Consider the following 15,205-nt stretch of genomic DNA (forward strand, 5'->3'; position numbering starts at 1 on the left):
TCCATATCCCGGATGCTAAATGGAATGATGACAACAGAAGCATGGTACAGAAGAAAAACTGCAAACGATAGAAATTCAAACAAAATGAGAACAGAAAGTACTGGTAATGCTGAGCAGGTCAACAAACAGAAATGCCCATTGGTGACAGGCCCAGATACAAACTGGTGTTTGTCCTTTCAGATATGGACTGACCATTTCCAGCAGGTTTCGTTCATGTATTATGGTCAATAAAAGGGAAATAGCAAAGAGACTTTGAATGATAAATAAGGATTCTGGAGGCAAGAGGTCTGCAGTAACACCTGCAAAATAATAAATGCTTGGGATGAGCTTTAAAAGCTTTACCTTTTCTCCTTTGCCCAATACTAATATTTCCACTTTTCACTGCTCGGTTGGACGAGCATCAGTCACCATCAGAAACTACAATGGCCCTCCCCATCATGAGTGATCAGACAGAGTTACCTAACCACAACAAGCGTCAATGACAAGTCTGGTACCATACTCCTCAAAAGGTGCAATCAGACAGAAACCCTGTCGAGTTGAGGGGAACAGAGATCAATTGTGCTTAAACTGCTACCTGATTCAAGTAAATGCTAGCTGCTAACTCAACCTGGAGGAGAAAGCTCCACAATATTCCTATCCTCAATGAATCACAGAATTATAGAATTTACAGTGCAGAAGGAGGTCATCCGGCCTATCGAGTCTGCACTGGCTCTTGGAAAGAGTACCCACAAGCCCACACGTCCACCCCATCCCAGTAACCCAATAACCCCACCTAACCGAAGGGCAATTTAGCGTGACCAATCCACCTAACTTGCACATCTTTGGACTGTGGGAGGAAACCCACGCAGACACGGGGAGAACGTGCAGACTCTGCAAGGACAGTGACCGAAGCCGGGAATCGAACCTGGGACCCTGGAGCGGTGAAGCAACTGTGCTAACCACTGTACTACCTTGCAGTCCAAATGAAGGAGGAGCCCAGCACACCAGTGCAAAAGAAAAGATCAAAGTATTCGCAATAACCTTCAGTCAAAAGTATCAAATGGATGATCCATCTCGGCTTCCTCCAGAGGTCTCCAGACAATTCAATTCACTCGTCGTGATATCAAGAAACAACTGAAGGCACTGGATACTGTAAAGGCTGTGGGCCCGGACAACATTCCAGCAATAGGACTGAAGACTTGTGCTCCAGAACTTGCTGCGCCCCTAGCCAAGCTGTTCCAGCGGAGCTACAACACGGGCATCTAGCCAGTAATATGGAAAGTCTCCCGGGTGCATTGTGTCCACAAATAGCAGGAAAAATCCAACCCAAAGAATTTCAATCAGTCTATTCACAATCATTAGCAAAGTGGTGGAAGGTATCGTCAACAATGCTATAAAGTTGGGGAGTTGTTATTCGGAATGTTAATATGTTAAGTGTTAATATTATAAATGCCTCAATAAAATGTTTCCTAAAAAAAAACAATGCTATAAAGCAGCACTTGCTCAGCAATGGCCTGCTCACTGACTTAGTGAGCAAGGGCTACTTGGCTCCTGACCACATTACAGCCTTGTTCCAAACATGGACAAAAGAGCTGAAACCCAGAAGTGGGATGGGTGTGACTGTCCTCGGCATCAAGGCAGCATTTGACGAAGTGTAGCAGTACGGAGCCCTGGCAAAAGTGAAATCAATGAGAATCATGGCAAAATTCAGGGGAAATGGGAATCAGAAGATATTTGTGGTGGTTGGAGGTCAATCATCGCAGCTCCAGACATCATGCAGGAGTTCCTCGGGGTAGTGTCAGAGTCTCAACCATCTTCAGTTGCTTCACAAATAACCTTCGCTCCATCATATGATCAGGAATGGGAATGTTCACTGATGTTTGCATGATGTTCAGCACAATTTGCATCCCCTCAGATACTGAAGCAGTCGATGCTCAAATGCAACAAGACCAGGACAACATTCAGGCTTGGGCTGACAAGGAGCAAATTACATTCATACCACACCAGGCGATGACCAGCTCCAACAAGAGAGAATCTCTCCTCATCATTCAGCATTACCATCGCTGAATCTCCCACTTTCAACATCCTAGGGGTTACCATTGACCAGAAACCAAACTGGAACAGCCATATAAATCAGAGGTTGTGAATTCCGCAGCAAATAATTATCACCTGACCCCCAAAGCCTGTCCACCATCTGCAAACACAGGTCAGGAGCGTGATAAAATACTCTCTACTTGCCTGAACAAATGCAGCTCCAACAACACTCAAGAAGCTCTACACCATCTGCACCATCCAACTCCATCTACAAGTTTGCTGAAGATACGACCATAGTGGGCCGGATCTCGAATAACGACAAGTCAGAATACAGGAGGTAGAGAACCTAGTGGAGTGGTGTAACGACAACAATCTCTCCCTCAATGCCAGCAAAACTATAGAGCTGGTCATTGACTTCAGGAAGCAAAGTACTGTACACACCCCTGTCAGCATCAATGGGGTCGAGGTGGAGATGGTTAGCAGTTTCAAATTCCTAGGGGTGCACTTCACCAAAAATCTGTCCTGGTCCACTCACATCGACACCAAAAAAGCACAACAACGCCTATATTTCCTCAGGAAACTAAGGAAATTCGGCATGTCCACATTAACCCGTACCAACTTTTTTTTTAAATAATTTTTATTGAAATTTTTACAAAATATAAACATCTCAACTATATTAACAAAACAACCGAGGTAACACCCCAAGAACAACACCTACCCATCTTCAAACGCAACTACAAACAAAAGAAAAAACAAAAGAACACCCAAACAACAAAAGGGAAAGAAATAACACCCACCACATCCCACAAACCCATGTACACAGTTCTCCCTCCCACCGAACCAGACCCCCCCCCACCCCTCCCTCCGAACCAGACCCCCCCCCCACCCCTCCCTCCGAACCAGAACCCCACACCCCTCCCTCCAAAAAGACCCCCCCCCCCCGGGTTTCTGCTGCTGCCGGCCTATTTCCCTACCGTTCCGCCAGGAAGTCCAGGAAAGGCTGCCACCGCCTAAAGAACCCTTGTACTGATCCACTCAGAGCAAATTTCACCATCTCCAATTTAATGAATCCCACCATATCATTGATCCAGGCCTCCACGCTTGGGGGCCTCACATCTTTCCATTGGAGCAAGATCCTCCGCCGGGCTACTAGGGACGCAAAGGCCAGAACACTGGCCTCTTTCGCCTCCTGCACTCCCGGCTCCACTGCAACCCCAAAAATTGTGAGTCACCAGCCTGGCTTGACCCTAGATCCCACCACCCTCGACACCGTCCTTGCTACCCCCTTCCAAAACTCCCCCAGCGCTGGGCACGCCCAAAACATATAGGCATGGTTCGCTGGGCCCCCCTAAGCACCTAGCACACCTGTCTTCACCCCCGAAAAACCTACTCATTCTCGTCCCAGTCATGTGGGCCCTATGCAGCACCTTGAACTGTATGAGGCTACGCCTCGCACAGGAAGAGGAGGAATTCACTCTCTCCAGAGCATCCGCCCACATCCCCTCCTCAATCTCCTCACCCAGCTCCTCTTCCCATTTACCCTTCAGTTCCTCCACCGAGGCCTCGTCTACCTCCTGCATCACCCGGTATATGTCCGAAATCCTCCCTCCTCCAACCCACACCCCCGAGAGCACCCTGTCCCGCACCCCACGTGGGGGCAGTAAGGGGAACCCCTCCACCTGCCGCCTGGCAAACGCCCTAACCGGCATGTACCTAAACATGTTCCCCGGGGGGAGCCCAAACTTCCCCTCTAACTCACCCAGGCTCGCAAACCTCCCATCCACAAACAGGTCCCTCAACCTCCTAACCCCTACTCTATGCCAGCCTACAAATCCGCCATCAAAGCTCCCTGGGACAAACCGATGGTTCCCCCATGACGAGGCCTCCATCGAGCCCCCCCCCCACTTCTCCTCTATGCCGTCTCCATTGCCCCCAAATTTTGAGGGTAGCCACCACCACCGGGCTCATGGTATACCTCGTTGGAGGGAGAGGCAACAGCGACGTTACCAGCGCCTCCAGGCTCGTGCCCACACATGTCGCCATCTCCATCCTCTTCCATGCTGCCCCTTCCTCATCCATTACCCACTTAGGCACCATCGCTGCGTTGGCAGCCCAATAGTACCCACAGAGGTTGGGCAACGCCAGCCCCCCTATCCCTGCCCCGTTCCAGGAACACTCTTCTCACCCTTGGAGTCCCATGCGCCCACACAAATCCCGTGATACTCCTGTTGACCCTCCTAAAAGAGGCCTTCGGGATAAGGATGGGGAGGCACTGGAACAGGAACAAAAACCTCGGGAGCACCGTCATCTTAACGGACTGCACCCTCCCCGCCAGTGACAGCGGTAACATATCCCACCTCTTAAACTCCTCCTCCATCTGCACCACCATCCTTGTGGGGTTGAGCTTGTGCAGGACCCCCAGCCACCTAGGTACCTGAAGCTCTTCCCTGCCTGCTTCAGTGGGAGCCTACCAATCCCCTCCTCCTGATCCCCCGGATGCACCACAAACAACTCACTCTTGCCCAGGTTCAACTTATACCCAGAGAAACCCCCGAATTCACTAAGAATCCTCATCACCTCCGGCATCCCCCCCACCGGGTCCGCCACATACAGCAACAGGTCGTCCGCATAAAGCGACACTCGATGCTCCTCCCCACCCCGCACCAGGCCACTCCAGTTCCCTGACTCCCTCAACGCCATGGCCAGGGGCTCAATCGCCAACGCGAAGAGCAAGGGGGACAGGGAGCATCCCTGTCTCGTCCCCCGGTACAGCCGAAAGTACTCCGACCTCCTCCTATTTGTGGCTGCACTCGCCATCGGGGCCTCGTAGAGCAGCCTCACCCAACGAATAAACCCCTCCCCAAACCCAAACCTCTCCAACACCTCCCACAGATACTCCCACTCAACCCTATCAAAGGCCTTCTCCGCATCCAATGCCACCACTATCTCCGCCTCCCCTTCCACAGCCGGCATCATAATGACATCGAGGAGCCTTCGCATGTTCGTATTCAACTGCCTTCCCTTCACAAATCCCGTCTAGTCATCATGAATGACCCCGGGCACGCAATCCTCTATTCTTGTGGTTAGGATCTTTGCCAGCAGCTTAGCGTCGGCATTTAGCAGCGAAATCGGCCTATATGACCTGCACTGCAGAGGGTCCTTGTCCCACTTCAGGATCAAAGAAATCAGCGCCCGTGACAGTAAAGCCCCCCTCCCTTGCCTCGTTAAAGGTCCGGACCAACAGGGGGGCCAACAGGTCCACATACCTTTTATAAAATTCCGCTGGAAACCCATCCGGCCCAGGCGCCTTCCCCGACTGCATGCTCCCTTTAACCACCTCCTCAAGCTCGATCGGCGCCCCCAGTCCCTCCACCTGCTCATCCTCCACCCTCGGGAATCGCAGCTTGTCCAAGAAGCGCCCCATTCCACCGGGGGTTCCGACCGGTACAGTTCCCCATAGAAGTCCCTGAAGACCCCATTAACATCTACCCCCCTCCGCACCACCTTCCCAGCTTTATCCATCACTCTCCCAATCTCCCTGGCCGCATCCCGCTTTCGGAGCTGGTGTGCCAGCATCCTGCTCGCCTTCTCCCCATACTCATACACCGCCCCCTGTGCTTTCCTCCACTGAGCTTCCGCCTTTCTGGTAGTCAATAGGTTGAACCTGGCCTGAAGGCTACGCCTCTCCCCCAGCAATCCCTCCTCTGGAGCCTCCGCATATCTATCCACCCTCACCATCTCCCCTATCAGTCTCTCCCTCTGCTCCCCCCTCTCCCTATGGGTTCGGATGGAGATCAATTCCCCTCTAGTCACCGCCTTCAATGCCTCCCAGACCGTCCCCACTTGGACCTCCCCGTTGTCATTAGCCTCAAGGTACCTCTTGATACACACCCGAACCCTCTCGGCCACCTCCTCGTCTGCCAGCAGCCCCACCTCCAAGCGCCAGAGCGGACGTTGGTCCCTCCCTTCCCCCAGCCCGAGGTCCACCCAGTGCGGGGCATGATCTGAAATGTCAATGGCGGAGTATTCCACATCCTCCACCCTCGAAACCAGCCCCCTGCTCAGGACAAAGAAGTCAATGCTCGAATAGGCCTTATGTACGTGGGAGAAAAACGAGTACTCCCTGGCCCTTGGCCTCGCAAACCTCCAGGGATCCACACCCCCCATCTGGTCCATAAATCCCCTCAACACCTTAGCCGCCGCCGGCCTCCTACCCGTCCGGGGCTTGGATCAACCCAATGGGGGATCCAGTACCATGTTGAAGTCCCTCCCCATGATCAGCCCCCCCCCCCCCCCCCCCCCCCCCCCCCCCCCCCTCTCCAGGTCCGGAATGCTGCGCAAACACCCGGGCCCGTTTGACCTGCCCATTCAGCCCCTTCACATTCCAGGTTATCAGCCGGATCAGAGGGCTCCCTGCCCCCCTTCCCTGCCGATTAGCCATACCCCATCCCTTGCCCACCACCAGCCAGCATCTCCCGCTCTGCCAGTTCCCCATGGCGGCAACTACCCCCGCATCCTCCAGCTCCTTCCTGACCGTTTCAGCAGCAACCACCGGTACCCCACCCCCCTCCCTCCCCAGGCTAGGACCCCTCCTAGCCGCGCCCCTCCCTCCATAGCACTCCCGTGAGCCAGCTAACTTCTGCTGACCCCGGCGGCTCCCGCCCTACCTCCGACTCCTCCCCACGTGGGACTACCCCTCCTCCATCGTGCCCGTCAACGAGTCCTCCTCCACGCCTCCCCTGCGCGGGAAAAGAAAACAGCCAGCAACGACCCGCGCTTCACAGCCCCGACTCCGCCCCCACCATCTCCCAGCGCGGGAAACCCGAAAAAAGCCCGCGCTTTCGCCCTGCCTCCTCTAGGGCAACTCCCATTGTCAGTCCCCCCCCCACCAGCTCCCCGAACTCCCCGTTTACCCCCCTGCCCAAACCCGTCCACCAGACCCCTACAGAAAAACCCATACAGAAAAGACAAATCAACATCACCCCACCCACCCCAAGGCCAACCCACATCTTACATTAAACCAAGCAAATACAAGTACAGTATTATACAGCATCCCCCAACTTAGACCCTCAGTTTGAATCCAAATTCTCAGCCTGCACAAAGGCCCACGCCTCCTCCGGGGACTCAAAATAATGGTGCCGATCCTTATAGGTGACCCACAGACGCGCCGGCTACAACGTGCCGAACTTCACACTCTGTCTGTGGAGCACCGCCTTCGTCCGGTTAAACCCGGCCCTCTTGCTTCGCTACCTCCGCACTCCAGTCCTGGAAGATCCGCACCTCCGTGTTCTCCCACTTGCTGCTCCGCTCCTTCTTGGCCCACCGGAGCACGCACTCTCGATCCACTAACCGATGAAACCACACCAACACCGCCCGCGGCGGCTCGTTCGGCTTGGGCCTCCTAGCCAGAATTCTGTGGGCCCCCTCTAACTCCAGGGGCCCCTGGAAGGACCCAGCCCCCATCAGCGAGTTCAACAAAACAACCACATAGGCTGCCAGGTCCGACACCTCCAGCCCGTCCGTGAGGCCCAGGATCCGCAAATTCTTCCACCTCGACCGGTTGTCCAGCTCCTCGAACCACTCCTGCCATCTTTTATGGAGCGCCTCGTGCATCTCCACCTTCCCCGCGACGGCCACGGCCTCATCCTTCCTTTCGGAGGCCTGCTTCTGCAGCTCCCGGATCGCAGCCCCCTTGGCTGTCTGGGTCTCCGTCAGCTCCCTAGTGGTTACCTTCAACGACTCCAGCAGCTCCACCTTAAGCTCCTGGAAGCAGCGCAGCAGAGTCGCCTGCTGCTCCTGCGCCCACTGCCTCCAGTCCTCGGGGCCTCCGCCGGCCGCCATTTTGTCTTCCTTCCCCCGCTGTTCCAGGGGTGCTTTCTCCGTTTTTCTCCTTACCCCACTCCTGGTCCGGACCATAGGACCGTAGGGGTCGACTCCTGTCCTCTTCCCACGTCGGGATTTGCCGATAAAGTTCCGTTGGGGGCCCTGAAAAGAGCCCCAAAGTCCGTTTTAGCGGGAGCTGCCGAATGTGCGGCTTAGCTCCGCATTGACGCCACCGGAAGTCTACCCTTACCAACTTTTACAGATGCACCATAGAAAGCATCCTATCGGGCTGCATCACAGCCTGGTATGGCAACTGCTCGGCCCAGGACCGCAAGGAACTTCAGAGAGTCGTGAATACCGCCCAGTCCATCACACAAACCTGCCTCCCATCCATGGACTCCATCTACACCTCCCGCTGCCTGGGGAAAGCGGGCAGCATAATCAAGGATCCCTCCCACCCGGCTTACTCACTTTTCCAACTTCTTCCATCGGGCAGGAGATACAGAAGTCTGAGAACACGCACCGTCACCAGACTCCTAAATGACCCTCTTATGGACTGACCTCATTAACACTACACCCTGTATGCTTCATCCGATGCCAATGCTTATGTAGTTACATTGTATATCTTGTGTTGCCCTATTATGCATTTTCTTGAATTTTGTTTAATTCCCTTTTCTTCCCATGTACTGAATGATGTGTTGAGCTGCTTGCAGAAAAATACTTTTCACTGTACCTCGGTACACGTGACAATAAACAAATCCAATCCAATCCAATCTGGGACAAAGCAGCCCGCTTGATTGGCATCCCATTCATCATCTGAAAGATTCACTCGCTCCACCATTAACCAACAGTGGCAGCAGTGTATACCAGCTACAAAATGCACTGCAGCAACTCGCCACCTTCGACAGCACCTTCCAAACCCACAACATATACCACCTAGAAGGACAAGGGCAGCAAATACATGGGAACCTCACCACCATCCTGACTTGGAGCAATATCATCATTCTTTCAGTCGCTGGGTCAAAATTCTGGTACTCCATCCCTACCAGCACTGTTGGGAGCACCTACACCACACGAACTGCAGTGGTTCAAGAAGGAGGTGGTCAAAGACAATTAGGGATGGGCAACAAATGATGGACTGGCCAGTCTATCTAGTCTTTCTATCTAGAAAGAATAAATGGTCCCATGTCCGTGTGGAGTTTGCACATTCTCCCCGTGTCTGCGTGGGTTTCGCCCCCACAACCCAAAAATGTGCGGAGTAGGTGGATTGGCCACGCTAAATTGCCCCTTAATTGGTAAAAATAATTGGGTAATCTAAATTTAAGAAAAAAAAAGAGAATAAATAGTCCCGAGAAAGACAAAGACACCACTGACTGTGGATCCTACAGACCCATTTCGCTTGTCAATGTAGGTGCGAAAACACTCCCAAAAATCCTGGCTAGGCTACTGTAGAGCTGCGTAATAGAGGTGGTCAGAGGGCCAGGCGGGCTTTGTCAAAGGTAGACAGCTCATTTTGAAGACCAGAAGGTGGTAATGACCCCATCGGGGAGAGTACACCAGAGGTGATCATCTCTTGGACCCAGAAAAGGCCTTCGACAGAATTGAGTGGAAGTACCGCATGAGGTACTAGAATGGTTTGGGCTCGGGACAGGGTTCACCTCCTGGGTGAAATTCATGTACAAATGAATATGGACATCACTGGCCAGTCCATCATTTGTTGCCCATCCTAATTGTCTTTGACCACCTCCTTCTTGAACCACTGCAGTTCGTGTGGTGTAGGTGCTCCCAACAGTGCTGGTAGGGATGGAGTACCAGAATTTTGACCCAGCGACTGAAAGAATGATGATATTGCTCCCCCCCCATTCTGAGCTTACGGACCAACACCACCAGATCGGAATACTTCCAGCAGCACAGGAGGCAAAAGGCAAGGATGCCCGCTCTCCCACTCCTAATCACCCTGGTAATTGAGCCGCTAACGATCGCCCTCAGGCGAAAAACTGGAAGGGAATCTGGAGAGGAGACAGAGTCTCACTCTATGTGGATGACCTGCTCCCCTACATCTCGGACCCGCAAAGCAGCATGGAAGGGACGATGAAGCTCCTGACAGAGTTTGGAGCCTCGCAGTGCTACAAGCTCAACCTGAGCAAGAGTGAAGCCTTCCCGGTGAACCCAAAAGGGGAAGGGGCAGAGCTGGAGGAACTGCCATTTTAGTGAGCCCAATGCAAATTCCACTATCTGGGGACCCAAATTGCCCATGACAGGACACAGATCCACAAATCAAACTTAACCGGCCTGGCGGAGAAAGTAAAAATGGACCACTCTGCCCAGCAGGGAGAGTGCAGATAATCAAGATGAACGTGCTGCCCAGGATCCTCTTCCTGTTCAGATCCATATTGAGCTACATCCCCAAGACCATCTTTAACTCAATCGACTAAATGATCATGGCATTTGTGTGTGTTGGTGGGGCAAGAGGTGAAGGACGTGTGAACGGTGCCAGGGAGGCCCAGCCACATGCACATGTTCTGGGCATGCCAGAGACTAGTCAGGTTCTGGACAGCCTTCTTTGAATCAATTTCCAAGGTTGCGGGGGTGAGGGTGGAGCCAAGCCAGAAAGTGGCAGTCTTCGGGATATCAGACCAGCCAAAACTATTTATGGGGAGGGAGGGAGGCCAACACCCTTGCCTCCTTAATCGCATGCCGAAGAATCCTGCTCGGCTGGCGATCAGTAGCACCACCTAAAGCTGCAGACTGGCTAGCTGACCTGTCGTAATTTCTCCACCTGGAAAAAATTAAATTCACCATCTGAGGGTCGGAAGAGGGCTTCCAAGGACATGGAAGCCATTCACCAACTTGTTCCAAGACCTGTTTGAAGCCAATAGAATTGGGGAAGGGGGGGGGGGGGGCACACAGAGGACAGTAGGGCACCAAAGCATAGGAAGAGGGAGGTAAGAAAGGGGGGTAGGGAGAGGGGAGGAGGAACGGATCAGCTGGGATAGAAAATTGGGGGGGGGGGGTCGAGAACAAAGTCACAGAGATAGGACCCTACTTTGGGACAAAGGGTCCTAGGTCAGAATGGGGCTGGCTCAAGCCGAACTAACCCGGCACGGGGAGGGGCGCCAACCTGGTACAGGGAGGGGCACCAAGGCCCCAACTCCCCCCCCCCCCCCCAGCGGAAAAGTTAATCTTAACCAGTGAACTAGCAGAGCCAGTTGCACGACCAAGGGTTCTGCCGGGGCCGACACAACGAAACAAGCAAAACCAAGTGAGCAGGCATGGCAAACCAAGACCCAGGGGAACACCCTAAACAGTGGAGGGGATGGGGAGGGGATTATTCCGATGTAAATATATGATTTCCTCCTGTAAACGCTGTAAAAACTGCAAAATTCTTAATAAAAATATTTTTGAAAAGAATAAAAGCCAACCTATGAACTAATGTTGGGTGGCTCAGAAAACACTTCTTTTGATCGCCTAGTGGGTAGTGTATGAGCAATTTAAACCTGTATTTTATCTAATGTTAGTACATAAACAACGCTATCATAAAAACTGCAATCATTGAAGAGTGGGAACAAAGCTCAATTTGTTTATGAAGCCAACCAAAATACTGACATTTCGGGGAGATCAATCTTGAAACTACCTGCACCATTAATGGAATTGAAATTGGAAATCGTTTAAAATAGAATAAGTTCTGACATTCACAGAGGGCATTAACTTCTTTGTGAATATGAAAGAAAGATTTCAAAGCAGAAATGCGTGTTTATACTACAATATTAGTCAAATAAATTGAAAAGCTTTACACCATGCTACTATACCAGGCAAAACAAATTCACAATATGACTGGTTTCGTTCCATTCCCTTATCATATTAATCAAAACACTCCCTATTCTGGGATCTATCATTTACCTCTGACTCATCTCCATCTATATACCACCAACAGACACAACATTATTCCGATGCTCCATCTCACCACCACCTCTCTTAATCCCCAAGGCCTCGCCAATTTCAGACTGCTTCCCTAACATCTAGTTTTAAGTCATTTCTGCAAGTTAAACATTAGGAAGACCGAAGCCAACATCTTCAGCTCTTGCCACAGATTCAGTCTTCTTGTAAGGAGACACCTTGCCGATATTACATCGCAAACTACGAAAAAAAATCAGTTTCCAATACATTGCACATAAACAATAAAGGTGTGCGCAAGAAAACATGGGAAACATATCGTACATACAAATACAGTCACATGGAAGGCTGCAACTATTCGCATAAACTAGCTCCCCAATGTTACTAGACATGCTTATAACATCCGTATACTTAAGCATAATACAAACATTTTTTTTTAAATTTAGTGTACCCAATCATTTTTCTAATTAAGGGGAAATTTAGCGTGGCCAATCCACCTAGCTTGCACGTTTTTGGGTTGTGGGGGCGAAACCCACGCAAACACGGGGAGAATGTGCAAACTCCACACGGACAGTGACCCAGAACCGGGATCGAACCTGGGACCTCAGCGCCGTGAGGCCGCAGTGCTAACCCACTGCGCCACCGTGCTGCCCTGCCTGATACCAAAATAATAGCAACTTCAAAAACTTATAGAAAGCAAAATATATTTCCCCACCCAATTCCTGAGAAATAGATTCAATAAATTAGCTGAACCATACGAACACGTCACACTTGGCAGCTGGAACAATGAAAATCAAACATAGAACCCTCAAATCAAACAGGTAATGAGTTGGGTGGGATGAGGGAAAGCCCGGTAGGGAATCCACTGGTGTTACAATCCTGCAATCCTCCAGTGCTGGAAAAGCATAGTCAGTCCGGAAGCATCAGTTGGGGGGGAGAGGGGGGGTGAAACAGAGTTAACATTTTGAGTCCAATTTGACTTGAGTATTCCTGAAAAAAGATATTTTCCCCCAATACTACTATTTTGAATTGGCTCTGAAGTTCAAACCAGGTTCAAAGAAGGGTCATATTTGACTTGAAGCAGTCACAAGGGATATCAAGGGAGGGGGTTGGGGGTCGGAGAGGGGGGGGGGTTGGGGGCCATGGGGGGGTTGGGGGCTATGGGGGGGGGGTGTTGTGGGCTGGGGGGGGGGGGGCGACGGCCAGATGTCTGTGAAACCCAGTTGGTGGTTGGGGGGGCCTTGCAATCAGATCTGTTAGCCTTATACATGAAGCACATATGCACAAAAATACAGAGGAGGTCATTCTGCCTCTTGAGCCTGCTCCACCATTCACCCGCAATAAACTTTGACTTCCAAGACTATCCACGCCCCCCCCCCCCACCTTAAAAATACCATTTGATCCCTGACCCCACTACTCTTCAATTAATTAATAATCTTTATTGTCACAAGTAGATTTACCTTAACACTGCAATTAAGTTACTACTGTGAAAATCCCCTTGTCACCTCATTCCGGGGCCTGTTCAGGTACACTGAGGGACAGTTCAGAATGTCCAAATTACTTAACAAGCACATCTTTCAGGACTTATGGGAGGAAATCGGAGCACCTGGAAGAAGCCCACGCAGATACAGGGAGAACATGCAAACTCCGCACAGACAGTGACCCAAGCCGGGAATCGAACCCGGGACCCTGGCGCTGTGAAGCAATAGTGTTAACCACTATGCTACCATGGCGCACTAATTCTAAAAAGTCAGATGAGAGAGATTTCCAAAGACTCAGCATTCTGAGTGAAAAAAAATCACATCAGCTCGGTCTGAAATGGGAGACCGCTTATTTTAAACTGCGCCTCTCCCACGGGCAAGCATCCACCTTGTCCCCGCAAGACCTTCCTTATATGTTTCAATAAAGCCACTTCTCAATTCTTCTAAAAGGTACAGGCCCAGCCATTTTTTCTATGATCACACTTTCATCCTAGGCATCAGCTCCTCTAAACAGTTTCTGAAGCTGTTATTAAGTAAGGAGAGCAGAACTGCACACAGCACTCCAGGCCTGGTCTCACCAACGCCCCATCCAGCCACAAGCAAAAACAAAACAGAGATGCAAGGAGCTACCAGGCAGGGAGCTAAGGGCACTGCCAGGGGGAGGGGGTTGAGTTCACTGCCAGGGGGAGGGGGCAGAGGGCACTGCCAGGGGGGTTGAGGGCACTGCCAGGGGAAGGGGGCAGAGGGCACTGCCAGGGGGGTTGAGGGCACTGCCAGGGGAGAGGGCTGTGCACTGCTAGGAGGAGGGGGCTAAGGGCACTGCCAGGGGAGGGGGCTAAGGGTACTGCCAAGAGGAGGGGCTAAGGGCACTGCCAGGAGGAGGGGGCTAAGGGCACTGCCAGGAGGAGGGGGCTAAGGCCACTGCCAGGAGGAGGGGGCTAAGGCCACTGCCAGGAGGAGGGGGCTAAGGCCACTGCCAGGAGGAGGGGGCTAAGGCCACTGCCAGGAGGAGGGGGCTAAGGCCACTGCCAGGAGGAGGGGGCTAAGGCCACTGCCAGGAGGAGGGGGCTAAGGGCACTGCCAGGAGGAGGGGGCTAAGGGCACTGCCAGGGGAGGGGGCTAAGGGTACTGCCAGGGGAGGGGGCTAAGGGCACTGCCAGGAGGAGGGGGCTAAGGGCACTGCCAGGAGGAGGGGCACTGCCAGGAGGCGGGGGACTCCAGCAGGCCCAGGTCCTGGCGGGCAGCAAGGCCGGACCTACAGAGCGAAGCCACCGAGCGAAAACCGAATAGAGAGAGACTTACCCAGCCGGCGAGCAGCGTCAGACATAGTGACCGCCCCTGGCGGAGACGGCCGAGACTCTACCATCCGAGAGCGCGGCCTGTCCCCTCGCACCAACACCGAGCCAGCGACACCCCGGGAACAGGGCCTGCCAATCACTCCCCCAGCCCTCCCCATTAACTGCGTCTGGCAGGCTCCTTCCAATCAGACAGCGGAGGGCGAGCCTGACCCGCCCAGCTGCTGTCTGTGACGTCAGCGTCGGGTTACTGGCGGTCAGAGGTGTGGAGGACACTGCATTCAAAATAATACTCCGGGAAAGCAGGGGAATAACACCCGCCCCTTCTCATTTTACTGGTGAGGGAAAGATGAAAAGCACGGGGTTGTCACCAAATGGAAAATAATAATCATCTTTATTGTCACAAGTAGGCTAACATTAACACTGCAATGAAGTTACTGTGAAAATCTCCTAGTCACCACACTGCGGTGCATGTTCAGGTACACTAAGGGAGAATTCAGAATGTCCAATTCACCTAACAAGCATGTCTTTTGAGAGGAAACCAGAGCACCCAGAGGAAACCCACGCTAACATGGAGAGAAACGTGCAGACTCCGCACAGACAGTGACCCATGCGGGAATGGAACCCAGGACCCTGGCGCTGTGAAGCAACAGTACTAACCACTGTGCTACCGTATAGCCCTAAAAAGTCTCACCTTTT

General features: G+C 52.4%; 1 protein-coding gene across 1 annotated transcript in view; it reads right to left on the reverse strand.

Annotated features, from left to right (window-relative positions):
- Positions 1–14,669, reverse strand: part of pnpla8 (patatin-like phospholipase domain containing 8) — a 104,539-nt gene extending 89,870 nt beyond the window's left edge. The window contains exon 1 of the mRNA XM_038780236.1: positions 14,514–14,669. The gene's annotated coding sequence lies outside the window, so the exon portion shown is untranslated. The remainder of the gene's footprint in view (positions 1–14,513) is intronic.
- Between the last annotated feature and the right edge of the window lie 536 nt (positions 14,670–15,205).

The sequence above is a fragment of the Scyliorhinus canicula genome, chromosome 20 (genome assembly GCF_902713615.1).
Source record: "Scyliorhinus canicula chromosome 20, sScyCan1.1, whole genome shotgun sequence".
Taxonomy (NCBI): domain Eukaryota; kingdom Metazoa; phylum Chordata; class Chondrichthyes; order Carcharhiniformes; family Scyliorhinidae; genus Scyliorhinus; species Scyliorhinus canicula.